This window comes from Pinus tabuliformis, chromosome 9 (assembly GCF_031772625.1).
Source record: "Pinus tabuliformis cultivar Carrire ecotype Pingquan chromosome 9, CPIR1, whole genome shotgun sequence".
Taxonomy (NCBI): Eukaryota; Viridiplantae; Streptophyta; class Pinopsida; order Pinales; family Pinaceae; genus Pinus; species Pinus tabuliformis.
The window spans coordinates 155,998,543-156,017,468 of record NC_142307.1 but is presented as its reverse complement, the minus strand read 5'-3'; the positions used below and the strand labels follow the sequence as shown (position 1 = coordinate 156,017,468).

Sequence of the window (18,926 nt, the reverse complement as noted above, 5' to 3'; positions counted from 1 at the left end):
TGAATTTCCAGACACAATTGGGAAAAGGCAGTTATCTCCTTTCTTTTCCTTGACCCGGGAGATAGAAAAGTTTCCTTGACCCCGAAGATACAGAAGATCTCAGGAGGGACCAAGCAGGGGTTGGTCAGAAGGAGAAGAAAACTACCTGGAAGAGAGAGCTTGAGTAAAACTTCCAAGAGGGTTGCCTTGAGCTGGCTAGAGCCAGTGGAAACTCTCTTATCAGAGTTAAATATGGTATTCCAGATTAGGCTAGGAGGGTCTTGAGGTCTTGGAAGGCATTTCGATAGTCTACCTATGAAACTGTGTTTGAAGTGGAGCTAGGGGGGAATTTGGATGTAATTGTCAAATCTGTTGCAAGGAAGGGAGTAGTCCCATCCTTATTCCATCTTCTGATTGTCCTACACTGCAGATAAGTAGTGATATTTTCCTGTTAATTATCTGATGAATTAACTATGTGATATAAGGCTCTATTACAGTTAGGAGAACATATGTGATATCGTAGGAAATTCTTCTAAACAAAAAGCAGGAACCGTTATTGAAATAATTTCTATATCTGTATATGATTGTTCTGGAAACATAGTAGTGATGGGGTATGTAGGCTGTGAAGCATGATTTGATGAACAAAAAAAATTCCAATCTCAGAATAGTTTACTAATTAATTAAGTATTCTATAATTAAATGACAGTATCCTGTTGCAGTTCTGGAAACACAGGAATTCAATGTAGATTACTGATATTCATTTAGAAACAGAACAATTTAACATGAAAATATCTGGTTGACATTCTAGAGTGCTGTAAGGAGACTATCCTGCCACCGCACCGAGGATAGAACTGCACCTATGTACGATCATAGTTGCATAACAAGGGAAAGGGGGTATCGGGTTTCCACCTTGGTATGTAAAAGAGGTCTATAGGATTAATTAGAGTGAAACCCCTCTCAGAGGGTAGTCGAAAAGAAGGGTTGGAAATACAAACCAGTTTTGGAATTAACTTGTGACCGAAAAAGACACTTTAAAATTGATTTAGATATACGAATTTCATCTCCAGGTAACAATACAGTCTACGCTATTGTTAAAGTAGTAATGAATGATGCTCGATCGAAATGTCTGGAGCAAGGGACCCGTAAGCAATAGAAAACAAGGATTAAACTGTCAGCATAACCTTAGCGGCAAGGAGAGCCTAACTCTTCAATCTTTCAATCTGTGTGCCATCAGTCAAATCAAAACAAAAGCAAGAGGACTTGTTGTAATAGAACTGTAGATAACTAATAAATTTGTCATATTAAACAAGTAAGTAGCAGTGTTAACCACAAGTATAACTCCATTAATTGAGATGGTGATTAAATAGTATTCTGTACATGTCATTAACAAGCAGCAACAGAGCTATAAACAAGCTTAACATCATCAACGTAAAAATAATGTACAGTTTGAGTATGGTAACCGATTTAGAAAACAAAACCCATATCGCAACCCAGCCGAGGAAAGTCTTGGAGCCTAAACCCTCAGACATGTCGCAAGTACGAAACCGCAAAGAAAAACATCATACAATAAAGAGCAGGTCGAGAACCTTGGAGGTTTCCCATACACAGTTCACCAAACCGTAGTCCTCTGAGGACTAGTAAATATGACAGATAGACTGCAGTGAAATACTAAGAGTTACTCGAATGCCAACCTGGGAATGGAAAATCATCGCTTCTGGGTAAATTATTTGAGCCGACGACCCTGGTGGTTGCGCTCTTTACCTGCGAAAACAACTTGCCTGTTAGGGTTTAGCTCAATAGAAGACATATAGCTCAGAAAATAAAAGGGAAAGAAATTGGCTAGCAATTTTAGAAAAGGAAACATTACCTGAGCCGACGGTGAGTGGAGAACCTCCATGCAATCAAAATTGTACACAGTACTACAACGTAGCAACCAAGCCAACAAGGAATTTAAAATTATTATATATATATATATATATATATATATATATATAATTATAATTATAATTTATATATTTAAAATTTTAAAAAATATTATTTAATATATAAAATTTATAAATATAATATTTAGTAACTTTTCTATCTATATTTAAAAAACATAATATCTAAAATTATTTTTATTAAATATAAATCTTTAACTATATATATATATAATTTATATATTTAAAATTTTAAAAAATATTATTTAATATATAAAATTTATAAATATAATATTTAGTAACTTTTCTATCTATATTTAGAAAACATAATATCTAAAATTATTTTTATTAAATATAAATCTTTAAAAAAAGATAAGTTAAAATACAATTCGATGGTATACATCTCACCAACCAAGCTACAAAATATATATATTACAGTTAACTTGAGGGTAGCCGAAAAAAAGGTTGGAAATACAAACCAGTTTTGGAATTAACTTGTGACCGAAAAAGACACTTTAAAACTGATTTAGATATACGAATTTCATCTCCAAGTAACAATACAGTCTACGCTATTGTTAAAGTAGTAATGAATGATGCTCGATCGAAATGTCTGGAGCAAGGGACCTGTAAGCAATAGAAAACAAGGATTAAACTGTCAGCATAACCTTAGCGGCAAGGAGAGCCTAACTCTTCAATCTTTCAATCTGTGTGCCATCAGTCAAATCAAAACAAAAGCAAGACCGGACTTGTTGTAATAGAACTGTAGATAACTAATAAATTTGTCATATTAAACAAGTAAGTAGCAGCGTTAACCACAAGTATAACTCCATTAATTGAGATGGTGATTAAATAGTATTCTGTACATGTCATTAACAAGCAGCAACAGAGCTATAAACAAGCTTAACATCATCAACGTAAAAATAATGTACAGTTTGAGTATGGTAACCGATTCAGAAAACAAAACCCATATCGCAACCCAGCCGAGGAAAGGCTTGGAGCCTAAACCCTCAAACATGTCGCAAGTACGAAACCGCAAAGAAAAACATCATACAATAAAGAGTAGGTCGAGAACCTTGGAGGTTTCCCATACACAGTTCACCAAACCGTAGTCCTCTGAGGACTGGTAAATATGACAGATAGACTGCAATGAAAGACTAAGAGTTACTTGAATGCCAACCTAGGAATGGAAAATCATCGCTTCTGGGTAAATTATTGGAGCCGACGACCCTGGTGGTTGCCCTCTTTACCTGCGAAAACAGCCTACCTGTTAGGGTTTAGCTCAATAGAAGACATATAGCTCAGAAAATAAAAGGGAAAGAAACTGGCTAGCAATTTTAGAAAAGAAAACATTACCTGAGCCGGCGGTGAGTGGAGAACCTCCATGCAATCAAAATTGTACACAGTAGTGGAGAACCTCCATGCAATCAAAATTGTCCACAATACTACAGCGTAGCAACCAAGCCAACAAGGAATTTAAAAATTATTATAATATATATATATATATGTATATTTTAAATATATATAATTTATATATTTAAAATTTTAAAAAATATTATTTAATATATAAAATTTATAAATATAATATTTAGTACCTTTTCTATCTATATTTAAAAAACATAATATCTAAAATTATTTTTATTAAATATAAATCTTTAAAAAAAGATAAAGTTAAAATACAATTCGATGGTATACATCTCACCAACCAAGCTACAAAGTATATATATGACAGTTAACTTGATGGTCTCCAGGTTCTCCACCTCACGATTGTTACGATTGTTAGCCATGATGACTGTTAACAGTTACACCTTCATTTTCAACGGAAGACAGGTGTGTTCTTATGGTAACCACCACCGATGATTAGTCACTAATATTCGTTGTCCTCGCTTCTCATCCTTTGCCATCGTTCTCGTACTTCCGGATCGCTCTGGAACAAAGGTTTTCTTTCATCTGTGCACTTCAATAAAAACTGGAAGAAAAGGCTTCATTTTTGCTTTAAATTTGACCGAAATTTGGTAGGGGTTTTCGACGTGAAAGTCTGCAGTACAGCGCTCTGTGTTACAATTTTGGCGTAGAAATCACTTCCGAGGGTTTGCAATATTACAAAGAGCTTAAATCTTACCTAAGGGTTTTGAGGAGGTTACGAAGGAAATCTGGATTCTCGCTTGAGTGTGTTAGATTTATAGAGCAGTGGGCTTCTCGCGAATCCAGCCGAAATATATTATTTGTACGCCTGACTGGTATTGGGCGCGAAGGGATCCCAGCAGAGTTTAAAATTGGCTGTCAAAGAGGTATGTGGAGTTTTTTGCAAGCAAGTAGCTCGAATTTTTTGAAGATTTTGCTGAGAAAGAAGTCTGAAAGGCTGTCTTGTGTAAGATAGGGTTTTACTGGTGTAAATCCTGGAAAATATATCTGAGGTTTTGAGGATGTTAGGGTTTTAGTTAATACTACTGAAATATTTTAGAAACTGTAGGGTTTTAGAAACATAAATTTGAAGTGCGGGGGAAGCATTATTCAGTATAGGAATTTCAGAAGCCCTATGTTCAAGGTGACCTATTTCACTGTTAGGAAAAGATTAAAAAGATTGGAAATCCATTAAATAAGCAATCTGATCAAAAGAGAAGTAAATACTTCAGAAAGTTTTCTCAAGGAAAAAGGAAAGCTGCAAGAAAAATGGACATGAATATACATCCTTTTGGTCCCGGCTTTCCTGGTCTTGTAGGTCCAGCAGGAATAGGGTGTGATTTCAGTGGCTTCTCTGGTCCAGATTTTTCTTACCAGTGGCGGGTCGTTCCAAACGGACCGTCTCCGGTCCAGGATTTTCAAAACCAGAGAGAGATGCTCCATATGATTAGCAATGGGCAGATGGCGAAAATCCGAGCTCGATTTGCTACACCTCGTCGGCACGCGGCCCATCCCAAGCCTCTGATATCTGGGGATGAGCTTGGCAAGCCTGGAAGCCCTCGTAGCCCTGGACAGGCTAATGTGTTTGATGCCCTTCAGCAGTCTCCTCGCTATTTACTGCAAGATGGGTCGGGGAGCAGTCCCCGTGGAAAACTGCCTAGTTCACACACTTGTACCAAGAACCAGAATGTCAAATTTGAAGAACTTGGGGGCCTGGAGGACACTTTCATGGAGGAGTTGGAGCCTTCAGCAGAGCATCTGAAGTTGGTGGATGAGTTTGGCAAGCCTGGAAGCCCTTGCAGCCATGGACAGATTAATGTATTCGATGTTCTTGAGAAGTCTCCTTCCTATTTACTCCAAAATGGGTCAGGGAACAGTCCCCGCAGAAAATTACCTGCTTCACACACTAATACCATGAATCAGAAGCCCAAAACTGAAGAACTTTGGGGTCTCGAGGACACTTTCATGAAGGAGTTGGAGCCTTCCGCAGAGTTTCTGAAGCTAGGGGATGAACTAGGCAAGCCTGGAAGCCCTTGTAGCCCTGGACAGACTAATATGTTTGATGCCCTTGAGCAGACTCCCTACTTCTTACTGCAAGATGGGTCCGGGAGTAAGGCCCGACAGGAAACTGCCTGATTCACACCACATTCATACCACCAATCAGAAGGCCAGAAACGAAGAACTTCGATGCCTGTAGGCCATTGTCGTGAAAGAGTTAGAGCCTTCTGCAGAGTAATGGGTATGTTTCTGAAATACCCCTCATTGTTTATTCCATGAAATAATGATCCCTGATACCGTTAAAGCCATTTCTCTTAGTTAAAAGAAAGGAATTGCATAAAATGTACAGTGCAGTATATATGTAGTTTCCCTCTAGCTACCTGAAAGTAATCGTATAAAATGTTTAGTGCAGTACATATATATAGTTTGAAATATCAGTACTATTCATGTGCATGTAGGTTGGAAGTTTATAACCCAGTTGTTGATGAATGGTATTTTACTATTACTATGGTAGTAGATATTTAATATGCCACTTCAGCATTTTAAGCTTGCCACCAAGAGGCATCATGGATTTACAAAGTATTCAGGCATCTCTAAGCTATGTGAATTGTTGGAGTAAGGGAGATGTGAGTTGGAGTAAAGGTAATGTTGTCACATCAGCCTTGGGATTCCAAATTGTAAATACTTTTTGCTTTTTGACCATGTAAATGTCCTACTTGTATACCCTTTTTACGAGGATAGATAATCGGTAAATATTTGCAATCCAGCTAATGAAAATTGTTAAATGCATCCAACATAAATACCCCTTTTTATGAGGATAGATTATTGATATATATTTTCAATCCAACTAATGACAGGCATGTACTAGATGCAAATAACTAATGACAGGCATGTACTAGAATATGCAAAAACCTTTCTTTTTATGGCAAGAGAATTCTAAAAAGAGTATCAGATTTGGCAGCGGTTTTCTTCTTCTTTGTGCAAATAATTTTGAGAACACCGGGCTTTCGGAGTTAAAGGCGGTCTGTGAAGAGATTGAGTTTTTTGTTCCGGTTGAATTTGAAGTTCAGCATGAAACATCTAATGTTCAGAATTAACCACGTGAAGAGATTGACCGGTTTTTCCTGTTGAATTTGAAGTTCAGCATGAAACATTAAATGTTCAGAATTAACCATACGTGCCTTATAGCTCTTATTAACTCTTTTCCGTGTGTGCCTGTCTCTCACTTTACACAGTAGGCAGTTCTAAGTTATAGCCAGGTCAGATATTAAATTTAGTGTATGAGAATTCTTGTATGTGGGATAAAGACTTACCTCTTTGTAGTGATTTGACTACAACTTATAGAGGTTTACATATCTACTTTTCTTTTGATTTGAACATATAACCAATGTTGCAAAAGTTGCGATCGGGATTAAATCGGTGAGGGTCTGAAATCAGCAAAATAAAAAAAAATTATAAAAATTATAAAAATACAAAAATAAGAATTTTTTCCAAAAAATTGTGATAAAATAAAAAAATCACTGATTTAATTGGCCGATACACTGCATATGACTTGCATATGACTTCTTATAAGTAAGTACATGTTTTTAACCATTACTCCCTTTCAAATTGTATTGTGAGACCCCATTGTTTGTCATACAAGGTACCTGTGTTCATGCAACAATTTGATTATATACTCTACTCTTTTTTGGATTGTATTGTGAGACCTTATTTGTGTGACAAGGGACTAACCTCTATTTAACGATTTAATTGCCAAAATCTATGGAGGTGTACATCTTTACTTCTCTTATAATCTTTTGAACTTATAAGCTCTTTCTAAAAACACATATTCTTAACCATTAAATAAAAAAAAAACACAAATCCTTTATGAGATCACTAAAATAAACAATAATCAACTTTTAAGTATACAATGTGTTAAATTCCCTAATAATGTTAAATTCATTCGTATACTTTTTTTTCGATAAATCATTATGACATACCTACAATTGATTTAGGTGAAATTCTAGTTGGAATATAAAACTATTTGGAACACAGATGGCTACATTTATACTTTATGTTTGTGGAACTTGGTTTCTATATCTGCTTTTCCTTTCATTTGTTTGAACTTTCTTCTACATGCAGTTTTGGACTGGTGTTTTGTAGACCTGTTTTCTCTGTTATACGCTTACCTAGAATTATATGTGGTTTATATGTGGACAGTGGACATGTTGGTATTCAGACTGGTTGTCTTAATGTATGGATGCTGGCACACATAATGCTGCCAACAATCTGGATCATTGTTTTGAAAAACAGCCAAGTCGACTCTGACTCCGTTGAGTCAGACCGAGCCAATTCCTGGCTGGGTTGGCTTGGTGGCTGAAACAGAACGACTGGCTGGGTTGTTACTGAGCCAGTGATTGACTTGGCCGACTTGGTAATGATTCGGCTGGCTCGGTAACAATTTGGCCGACTCAGCGCTTTGACAAAGATCCTGAATCACATTTGTCAAAAGTTGTTCTGCCTCCTACATATCATTGGTTGGTTGTTGTTTATTGCATATTTATAGTCCTAAAGTAATCTATCACTGTGAGAAAGTTTTGAAAATTACAAGGCCGAAGTATGGTTATCCTAATCTATCACTGTGAGAAAGTTTTGAAAATTACAAGGCCGAAGTATGGTTATCCTAGTGGCATGAATTAGAACACTGAAACAATGCATTGAGCCATACAATGTTTTTAAAAATGAAAAAGTTTTGACAATGGACTACTAAATACATATTTACCTCTGATTGTTCAAGAGCTTGACCAGAATTAAATCAAGGGTTTTGAGACTTCATTAGGGGCAGAGAATTGGTATTATTGTTGTTGTAGTCTAGTGATTGTCCTTAGGCTGAGGCAGAAAAGAATCCTGGCATTGGTGGCTAAGTATGAACTTTGTATTGGACAGTGCAATATAATAGATATATTAATGAGCCTACTTTGATCATATGTTGTCTTCTCTCTATATTCTAAAGCTTTGTGTTTGGAAACATGAATGAAAATCTTTAAAATTCTGGTTTTTTTTTGGCTAAATAAAAAAATAAATATTTAATGTGTTTTTTACAATGACCGAGTCATTGAAATCAAACCCGATGAGACGATACCGAGTCGGAGTCGGAGCCGATGAGACGATACCGAGTCGGAGTCAGAGCCGATGAGACGATACCCAATAGGAGTCGGAGCCGACCATCGGCTGTCCGAACCAGAGTCGGAGTTTTAAAACATTGATCTAGATTACATGCACTGTTTTATATACTAATACAAATGTACTGCTTTATATACTAATACAAAGACAGCGTTTTTTTTCACACTGAATAAAACTGTCATTAACATACAATCTGAATTACTGCTTTATTTACTAATACAAAGCCAGCGTTTTTTTCACACTGAAAATATAAATAAAACTGTCATTCGTATACTTTATTTTTCGGTAAGTCATTGTGACATACCCACAATTGATTCAGGTGATTTTTTTTTAAATATAAAACTGTTGGTATGAATCTCCAGACGACAAATTTGGCTATCACCTGCTTTTCATTATTATCATGGATGTTGGGTATATTGCATGCAAAATGTTTGTGTAAACGTGTTCCAAGTGAAACTGAAACTTACACTCATCTATCACTCCAATGGTGCATGGAAGAAAGAGAGGAGCGTGCCCTCGTCATTCTTGAAGTTCATGAAGATCATGGCCGGGCTATATTTGAATTTGGATCTTGTCAGGAACACCTTCCCTTTAACAAAACTCAAAACCCAACCTGCCTGTTGGGTACGCCCAAGTCTAGTTTGAATTTTTGATTTATTATATTAAAATATTCACTTCGAAAATTGGGTATCTTCATGATAATCCTTCGTTAGGTTGAAAAAACTGCATAGAAAAGCTATCAAGATGATGTGCGCATGAACGGTTAAAATTACAACCAAAACAAGCACGTTGATATTTGGGAAGCCAATTTACTGGAAGCAAAATGTAGTCCCGGAGTATATAGGCGCCCTACTTATATTTATGTAGTTTTTAAGGAAAATATAATAAAAATAATTGTGATAGCAGATGAATTATTTGGTCTGCGCGCATTTAAAATTACAACCAAAACAAGCACGTTGATATTTGGGAAGCCAATTTACTGGAAGGAAAATGTAGTCTCGGAGTATATAGGATTTATGTAGTTTTTATGGAAAATATAATAAAAATAATTGTGATAGCAGATGAATTACTTGGTAGAGGTTCAATTTTTTTTTTTTTTTTGGGGAGGGGGGCTGAAATTGCTTTTTAAAATTACATACATGGTAAGCAATAATAAAATATTACAAATAGTATACATTATAAGCAATAAATTTATTATTATTATTATATAACTTTATGAAAAAATTAAAAAATAATAAATATATTTAATAAATTAAAAAAATAAAATATATTTTAATAATATTTTTTAATATCAATTATAATAATTATATGATAATTTTGGGAAATATTGTGACAAAGTTATATTTAAAAATAATGAAATAATTTAAAAAAATAAAATAATACTTACATTAATAAATTAAAAATAGTAATATTATTATTATTATCTAATTTTATGAAAAAATTAGAAAATAATAAATATATTTAATAAATTAAAAAAAAAAATATATTTTAATAATATTTTTTAATATTAAAAAAATAAAATATATTTTAATAATATTTTTTAATATTAAAAAAATAAAATATATTTTAATAATATTTTTTAATATCAATTATAATAATTATATGATAATTTTGGGAAATATTGTGACTTAAAGTTATATTTAAAAATAATGAAATAATTTTAAAAAATAAAATAATACTTACATTAATAAATTAAAAATAGTAATAGTTTTTTAATGAGTGTATATTTCCACAATTATTAATATTGAAAAAAAGAAATAATTTCTTCACTACTTAATATGAAGTTAATTGAAAATAATTATATGAATTGAATTCATAAGTAGACTTTTAGTTTTTTATGGACATTTTATGGACATGTGGCAGGAAGAAGAAATTCTTGTTAGTTCGACAAGAATCACCGAGCCCAAATATCTTGAAGGGTGGGGCATTAAGAACCTTGTTTTGTTTAGTTAAGCTTTAATGGCCAAGAGCCTTTGGGGCTTACTAATAATCAAGGCCTTTGGTGGCGAGTTGTGCTGTAAGTATATCCCCAACCAATTGACACTGGATTGGTATCAAAACCTTAAGAAGAATGCAAAATCGGGCTCGATTGTTTGAAAGGCATTAGTTAAGTCTTTCCCCTTGATCGAAGATTGGGTAGCTTGGCATATGAGCAATGGAAAGAAGGTTTGCCTAGGAGAGGACCCTTAGATGGGGTTGGAGGACAATTTCCTCCTTTCTTCTAATTCGAGAAGAAGTTTGTATGCTCGTAACATTTTGTTTTTTATTTGATGCCAAAGCTCAATACCCCGAAGCGTGGGGCCAGGAAGGGTGGCTTTCAAGCGAGCAACTGGGATTGCCTTGAGCTTTAACTAAAGAATGGAGCCAATTTGTAAGGTTATTGTGCTCAAACTTGATACGTTTACACGAGGAAGGAGATGGTGTTTTGGTGTGGTCCAAGGACACTGCCACAAGGGATTACACTGATACACAGGGATATCTCGTTCAGGTAGAATCTACCCAAAGACAAGAAAAACTTTGGTGGTGGGAATTTTTTTGGAAGAACCTGTGCTCGACAAAGAGCAAGATTTTGTTGTAGCTTGCCTTGACCAACAAATTCCTGACCTAGGATAATGGAGTTAGGCGGGGTTGGGTTGGCCCTAATCGGTGCCCTTTATGTAAACTTGATGCAAAATTGGTCTCTCATTTGTTTATTTTTTGTGCCTATGCAAGCCAAGTCTAAAATCTTTTGGTTAAAGAGCTTATCTCGTTCAGACCATGGGTATTGGTTGATGTGACAACCCTTTTTATACCCCTCTTATAAATGGCACTATAAATTGTAAATCATTTAAATGTTGTGGAAATGTAACACAATCATTGGGCTAGAGGAATGGACACAAATTCAGAGGTACAAGGAGAGGAGTTGCTTAGGAAGTGATTAAACTAAGGTTGTTTCATTTAATATGCTACCAATTCCTTGATTGAGTTAATGGCCTGCACAATAAGTAGGGAGGTGGAGTATGGGTTCTCTGAGATAAGGACAAATCTCGTACCACCTCTATCTTTGTGGGGCATGTTGGGTGGTCAACACGTAAGAGACAAACGATGAGTCAAGAGGAAGCAGGCCAACGGGAAGAAAAATAAGAGAGTTGGCTAGACGGGGGATACAAACACAGATTATATGATATTTATGGAGAGTATGCTGGGATGCGCATACTTTAAGTGCGAGAGAACTCGCTGAAGGTGGATGATAGGGAGTAGCATCGGTGCAAGTGCGGGAGCATGCTGAGGAGCATGGGGTGAAGTGAAGGCAAGAGAAGAAAAGGTGGAGACACACTGTGTTCTGGATACCTGCAAGGTTTAGTAGGTGGAAACATCGTGTGCTTTGGATCCTTGTTTAGTAGAGCGGGGACTCAATGTGCTTTGGATACCTGCAAGGTTTAGCAGGTGGAAATATTGTGTGTTCTAGATCCCTGTTAAGCAGGTGGAGACACTGTGGGCTATGACTTCATGTAGTGTTTAGTAGGTGGAGACACCATGTGTAGGTGGAGACACTATGTGTTTTGGATACCTGCAAGGTTTAGTAGGTGGAAACATCGTGTGCTTTGGATCCCTGTTTAGTAGAGCGGGACTCAATGTGTTTTGGATACTTGCAAGGTTTAGCAGTGGAAACATTGTGTGCTCTAGATCCTTGTTAAGCAGGTGGAGGCACTGTGGGCTATGACTTCATGTAGTGTTTAGTAGGTGGAGACACCATGTGCTTTGGATTCTTGTAATCATGTGGAGACATCTTTAGCTCTGAATTCATGTGTGAACTGGTTAATTAACATTAGTGTGGATTCCCGTTAGCACGTAACTCAGACCGTGACTCTGAATAAGGGGTAGTCAATTGCAAGAAAGATTGCAGTGCAATTAGCCTATGGTTGGGTGGAGAGTTGAAGTCCCTCCCTTAGTTGCCATCCATTTAAGTTAATTAGATGAGTATACTTGTACATATGTTGCACTATGAATGGTGAATGATATTGTTAGGTGGTATAACAATATATGTATCAACATTGATTGTAAAGCAATGTGTTATTGGTTGTCTATAAAGAGATGGTTATGTGAATGCTTCTCATGGTTGTGAGGGACTTGTAGGTCCATCTGGTTGCTAGTATGTTCTTGAGTTACAGAGTTACATGGTCTTGTAAGAGTGCTTGATGTGCACAATATGCTATTGTTGTGTGTGATTTCTATTGTTTGGCATGGACATGAATATTTAATTGATCAATACTATTTATTGTCTTTCATCAATATATTTAATGGAGGTTGTCTATGATACATTATGTGTTGTGTGTGATTTTATTGTTTGGCATGGCCATGAATATTTAATTGATCAATACTATTTATTGTCTTTCATCAATAGATTTGATGGAGGTTGTCTATGATACATTATGTGGCTAAATATGTGCTATTGTATTTGAATTCACAGAGTAGTGTTTGCCATGTTTTGGCTTGTTTTTGTGCCTGGTAGTGGGCATGGCGATTACTTCATTTGATGTATCATGGCTATGCATAATGTCTTGGATTTCAGTGTGGAATGGGGGCATCATTCCTGCAACGTCAATGTTTTGAGTAACACTTCGCCTTGAGGAAAGCTTGGGTAGGTCCCTAAGATCCTTAAGTTTTCTGAGTATCACAAAGAATCATATTGGAATTCTAAGGTCTGACAAGTTACCTGTGGGATTTGTATCTAGGTTGGGGAATTGTAGTAACACTAATTACCCATGACTAACTTTAATGGTAGAGTTTAACACTAACTTATGTGACTAGCGCTTAATCTCGCTCCTGTGGCTCTTTGCCAAGTGATAATTCCTATGAACTAGGCATGATAGATAGAAGGTGTGATGGAAGATATTCACGGTTATAGATGGGAAAATTCACAATAGTGCCTTCTGTCTAGCATTGGGGTTTGGTTGAGTTTTTTTTTTTCCGACTCTGGCACAGTTGACAAAGAGCGTGACGAGAGTCCTTTTTCATTTGAAGAAGGGAAAATTTGTGGTAGCGCCTTTTGTTTAGTGTCGAGCTTCTATTGAGCCCCTTTTGAACTTAGGTGCAGTTGACAGGGAGCATGACGGAAGTCCCTTCCTTCCATTAATGTGAAAACACAAATTGCCGCGAATGGCTTGGCCATGTGGGACCCCTTGATTCATGTTGAGGTGGCAAAGGCCATGAAGGTTGGGTAAGGTTATATGGACTTCGCATGAGATTTCAAAGGACGTGGATTTGATGGTGTGGCAAGATCGCAGACATGGCATGTTGTTAGCGTGACACGTGGCAGGCAGGAATAACCCTCTTGGATGGCCAAGGGGTTGATTTTTGAATGACATGTGGCACTGCAGAGGAGGCCACGTGGCATAGTGACATCACCTTGACTTTAGTGTGATGTTAGCAAGACATGTTGGAGGTAGGGTGATGTGTGGTTAGGTGATGTGGACTCTACACGGCTACATGGATGCTTAGCTAGTGCCACAAGTTACACCATGTCATCTTGGACTCGCGCTTATCAGGTAATGCTTAAGGCTTGCCCTTTGCATATAGTGCGATTGACAGAAGGCATGGTGTTAAAATTGGCATCCATAGATGTGAAAGTTTTCGTTCATGCTTTACGTCTAACATTGGGTTCAATTGACCCTTCCCCTGATGAGAGTGCAGTTGGAACAAGGTGGGATGAAGATCCGTCCATTAACTAACATAGAAAGCGTCGGATATGCGGAGGGGGCTCACTTGTTAACTGTTGGGAAGGCAAGGGGCCTGCTATGAATATAGGTTATTGATCAAATCCAAATGATTGTGCCATGGCTTAAGCTGCAAGGTGTTTAACCATCAACCACGTGGATGCCATGAGGCACTGTCTAATTGGTCGACCTTTAAAAAGGCATAATTTAAATCCAAATGATTGTGCCATGGCTTAAGCTGCAAGGTGTTTAGCCATCAACCACGTGGATTGCCATGTGGCATTGTCTAATTGGTCGATCTTTAAAAAGGCATAATTTTCAATCCAGGAATCAGATTGAGGTAAGGCTTATATTGCCAAAAAGATCTTGACGAGTTGGATGCAGTGGCATTATCCAAAGTCAATTCTGCAAATTTTGGGGGAGAAGAAATATTTTAACCCCATCTCCATAATGAGACCATGGAGGTGGGGTTAGTTAAAAGTAACACCTTCCACTGTCCAGATTTAGTCCAAGGGGGTGTAGGAGGGAGTGTCACACACAATCTAGAAACTTCCTTCAAAAATTGGGATAATTGATGCAAATGTAAAGAGTTATGTAGCTTTCCCTAGTTTGTTGGTCCTTGATTTGTGGTGGGCTCGTAATCAGGGTCTTTTCCAAGGTATTGACACTCCCCTAGAAGTTACAATAGGAATGGTACAAAAATGGTGCAAAGAACACAAGGAAGACTTGAAGCAGAGGAAGCCTCGTGTAATTGAGCAACCTCTTTTGGATATGGACACTGGGGGGTTTTCTGATTGGGTGAACCAAGGTCACCGTCCTAAATGCGACATAGGTGCAATCTTGTTTCTTAGTTTGCAACATTATTTTCTGGATCATTATGCAACAGAGAATGACACAAACATGAGGGCATAATCAATGGCCCTATTCGCTCTGATATATTTCACCAGGAGCAAGAAAGTAAACAAACTCTAAGTAATTGGTGATTCCAAAATGGCAATAGAGTGGGCAATCCAAAAGTTCACGATAAAGACAATCAGGTTGGATCCCCTCTAGGAATTTCGGGACGTGATGAAATCTTTCCATAAAATTTCTTTTGCCCATATTTACAGAGAGCTTAATACGAAGTTAGACTCAATGTCCAAAGAAGCATTGGCGATTGTTCTTGGTTCTTTTACCTTCTCTAAGCATCAGTATGGGCAGGGAGTTGATGGCATGTCTTTTCACTAGTTTTAGTATGGGAAACCATGTTTCGAAAGTATATTTTGATGTATTTCTGTGATACATCAACATAGGACAAATGGAAAAAGGAAAATGGACAAATAGAATAAATGGAAAATGTAATTATGCTCGTAAGTAGTAGCCAGTAATATGGTATATGTATGGAAGGTCTATATGGTATATGTATGGAAGGTGTAGAATGCACAGGGACATGTATATCTCACTTTTGGAATATAAGGATTTTTTTCATGTAATAAATGTTAATAGGGGCAAAATAAGACCACGGTTAAGGGACATTTATTTCAAGTTGAATGTTGGGCAAAAATATCCTAGTGGGCATCACTAGATGTGTTTATGGCTAAGGAAATTGGCAAAGACTAAGACAAAGGCATTAAAAGGCATTTGGCATATTTATTTATGAAAATAAAGGAAATTAGGAGAAAAGTAAGGTGAAAAGTCACGGGTTGAATGTGAGAAGGAAAATGAAGGAAAATAATGGAAAATGAAGAAAATAGCTCATTAATAAAAAGTTTATGAGGATCAGTTAGTAACATTTTGTCAGTTCAAGTTTGGAGCTCTTCTCATTATTCTCTCTCTCACCCTTTTGGTCGCTTAAGAGTTTTCTTGGTGCGCTCTAGCTTTGGATAAAGGAAGGAAAAACAAGCAAAGAGAAAGGAAGGAAAGCAAGGATCAAGGAAGAAGAGCAGGATCAAGCAGCTTCAACAGAAATACTTGCAGGTAACCTTTTGCATGTGTGATTTCCTAGTTGGTTTGGACATGCATGGCTTTGCATGTTGGTGTATGGTTCTCTTGCTTTCGGTGGATGGGTTATGACATTGGTTTCATCGTAGACTTGCCTTTTTCTGGATGCCATGTTATGTTGGGATGTTTATCTTGGTTTTGAGCTTTGGTTTACTAGATGGATTTTGGAATCCGGAGCGGAGGTGGTCTCAAGGTTCATTCCCAAAGGCCTAGGAATCCCTTGACCGGTTTGGCGGGATACACGGTAAAGCTCGAGGGAGAAGTATTAGTTTAGGGCCTAGTGCTTCGGGATTGGATTGTGGTAAAGCTCGAGAGATAAGGAGACATAAAATTCTTCAAGGACAGTGATGGATTCCAGATGGCATTCCAAGTTCGATTCGGTTGTGATCGAAGCACCAATTTTGGTGTGATCACGGTTTGGTGAGGGTATTTCCTTTGTTGTTCATGGATTGGTTGTTCTATGAGATTCCACATTCATGCTTGGAATATGGTACGGGGGTGACTGGCTGAAAGAGAGATTTGGTTCAACCATGTCTATGGTCGGGTGGTACGTGGAAGTCCCGAACCTGGTTAGATTTGCTTATGATTAATAAAAGCTAAGTTCTCTTACTTTTGCACTGGATTATATGTGGATTTAATGATGGTCATATCTATGATATTTATATGGTTTTATGTTGGTTATAAGCATGGTTAAATAACTGGTTCATGTTGTGGTTATTTCATGTATTTACTTGTAATTGTTAAATGGATGGATGTAAGACCTAATTAATGATATAATAGCTCAATGGAGAAGGAGGTGATCCTTCTGGTTATGTTTCATAAGTTCTTCCAGTCATTTATGCTTTGCCTTGTATCCTAGACTTGTAGGTTGCATTGATGCCAAGTGTTTGATAGAATTTCAGTCCCGGTTGGGGATGCTCAGGCCTAGTCTTGAGGTTGATTTTTGATTTATTAACATTGTTATCATGTCTTTGATGGATTTTGAAGGTTGCAGCAAGTTCTGGGTAGAGACCAAGGTTCTTGGCTAAAAAAGTGGCTCAAATTTTGGGATCGCTGGCACAGAGCTGCTGAGAAAAGTTCACAGTGGCTGACACATAGGCCTACGAGAGAGACTTTGGGTTGCTAGACGCTGTCATACCTATAACATGAGCGCGACCAGGGGTTGAAAGGCTTAAATCATTAGTGGGACTCAGAGACAGGATGTTTAAGTGGCTAACATGTCTTCTGAGGGTGTTGTTGCTGATGTGGATGCGTTTGTTTGATATGTTCCGTCGGTTCCATTTCTTAGGGTCACCAAGGAAGTTGAATCCCTTATAGTAGCCTCTCTCGTCACATGTTTACCATTTGGGTGGACTTGGAAGGAGGGGGTGTTACAGATACAAACAAAATAAATTAAATTAAAAAAGTTCTTATATTTTCATTTTCAAATGCTAGAGAGATGTAATTTATTTGATTTTTAATATGGAGTTGGTATATAAAATTTAAAAAATATTAATAACAAAGAAAAGTTTAATGTGGGTTATAAATTAAATATTTCAATATCCATATTGTGTAAGCGAGCATAGATGCATCTTAACTTTGTATCTACCAAGTGTTGAGAGGGTCAAATTTCTCAAAATGAAAACATCATTTTGATTAGAAAACTTGAGGAAAGATTTACACCTCTAGAGATTTGATTCTTTAAAGTGTTTGGTAGATCTGAAGTTAAGATAGATCTATGTTGGTTTTTGATAATATTATCTATATTAATATAAATTTCACATTTCTATATATCAATTAGAGTTATCTTGGGTGGTTGGGAGGAAAGAATAGAATCGTTTCCACCCAAGTTCAATTCTTACAAGTGCCTATGATGAATGTTAATAGTGTTGCTAATAATTTTTAATGTGATATGAATAGCATTGATAATATAAATAAATAAATAGATAATAGAAAACAAGTTTATTGTAAGTATTGATTTTTTTATAAATAAATTTTAATTTATGTAACACATCCACATATAAATTTGAACTTGGGTGGGGGAGATAGGAACCATTCTATAAATTTAAACTTAGTTGGGGCATACAAATCCCGTGTATATATATATATATATATATATATATATATATCATTGTAAGGAGGGGGTTTACAGATACAAACAAAATAATTTAAATTAAAAAAGTTCTTATATTTTCATTTTCAAATGCTAGAGAGATGTAATTTATTTGATTCTTAATATGGAGTTGGTATATAAAATTTAAAAAATATTAATAACAAAGAAAAGTTTAATGTGGGTTATAAATTAAATATTTCAATATCCATATTGTGTAAGCGAGCATAGATGCATCTTAACCTTGTATCTACCAAGTGTTGAGAGGGTCAAATTTCTCAAAATGAAAACATCATTTTGATTAGAAAACTTGAGGAAAGATTTACACCTCTAGAGATTTGATTCTTTAAAGTGTTTGGTAGATCTGAAGTTAAGATAGATCTATGTTGGTTTTTGATAATATTATCTATATTAATATAATTTTCACATTTCTATATATCAATTAGAGTTATCTTGGGTGGTTGGGAGGGAAGAATAGAATCGTTTCCACCCAAGTTCAATTCTTACAAGTGCCTATGATGAATGTTAATAGTGTTGCTAATAATTTTTAATGTGATATGAATAGCATTGATAATATAAATAAATAAATAGATAACAGAAAACAAGTTTATTGTAAGTATTGATTTTTGTATAAATAAATTTTAATTTATGTAACACATCCACATATAAATTTGAACTTGGGTGGGGGAGATAGGAACCATT

General features: G+C 36.2%; 1 pseudogene across 1 annotated transcript; it reads left to right on the top strand.

The window, feature by feature from the left end:
- Positions 1-3,693: 3,693 nt before the first annotated feature.
- On the top strand, positions 3,694-17,211 carry LOC149147592 (uncharacterized; annotated as a pseudogene). Its single transcript, XR_016263686.1, has 2 exons — positions 3,694-5,538; positions 17,123-17,211. The product of XR_016263686.1 is annotated as an uncharacterized LOC149147592 (transcript).
- The last annotated feature ends 1,715 nt before the right edge of the window (positions 17,212-18,926 follow it).